A 914-nucleotide genomic window follows, 5' to 3' on the forward strand; every position below is an offset into this window, starting at 1 on the left:
ACTCGCTGGTGGCTTCTGTTCCTTTGTCAGCTCATTAGAAGTGCTGAATGCTGGAGTACCAATAAACGAAATAATGCACTACTCTCCCGTTGTTGTAACTGCATTTTCTGCATTGCACCTGTTTCCTGCTCTTGAGTAATACCTAAAGACACACAGGATATTTTCGGGCTGGAAATTTGGTCTGGAATTCAGGGACTTGATTGCTGGACTTTAGTCTTCAGAGACCTAATCAGTTCCAAACAGGCTGCAGATGATGCAGAGCAATTCTTGAAAAAACAGCTATTTATAGTTTGGTTGAATGGTATATTTTCTTTTGCCAGTGGCCTGTGATGGGCCTATGCTGTATGTAGTTCAGATCTTCTAACTTGTTTACTGTCTTTGTGCAGGTGCTTGTCCTACTTTGTATGTCACCATCTCAATAAATTTATTTTACCATAAAATGATGCCATAAAACTGGCTTAATTTTTTCTAAGACAAACCAAAAGGAAACTCTTTGCAAGCAAGTGACTGAATGATTAGTGAACACTCACAGCAGATGTGATCTTGACAATGCAGGGTACCTCAGATATGTGAGCATAGATATCTTCCATTTTTTGGGGGGGTGTAATTGTTATGTTAGGTCCCAAAAGACACTTTTTAGTAGCAGTTCTTTCCATAGTTGCTGCCACTAAGCTTATTTGAAAATGGGATGAAATTTTAGCAGGTTGGGATGGGGATTTTTCTGGCAATGTGTTGAGATAACTTTATGCAACAATCTTGGAACTCAGACATTTACAGCAAATAAATCAATATCATTTTATGTGAATGAGTGCAATGCCATACCACAAGTCCCTCTACAATGCTACATATAGGTACATATATATTTAAGTAAAAGGTGTATGGGTTTGTAATGTTTTTTAAAGAACAAGTGGGCT

At 38.1% G+C, this 914-nt stretch overlaps 1 long non-coding RNA gene across 1 annotated transcript in view; it reads right to left on the reverse strand.

The window, feature by feature from the left end:
- Nucleotides 1-75, reverse strand: part of LOC108446375 — a 25230-nt gene extending 25155 nt beyond the window's left edge. Inside the window, exon 1 of the long non-coding RNA XR_001861548.1 lies at nucleotides 3-75. This is a non-coding gene — a long non-coding RNA (uncharacterized LOC108446375). The remainder of the gene's footprint in view (nucleotides 1-2) is intronic.
- Between the last annotated feature and the right edge of the window lie 839 nt (nucleotides 76-914).

Source organism: Corvus brachyrhynchos, unplaced genomic scaffold (assembly GCF_000691975.1).
Source record: "Corvus brachyrhynchos isolate BGI_N302 unplaced genomic scaffold, ASM69197v1 scaffold194, whole genome shotgun sequence".
Classification (NCBI taxonomy): Eukaryota; Metazoa; Chordata; class Aves; order Passeriformes; family Corvidae; genus Corvus; species Corvus brachyrhynchos.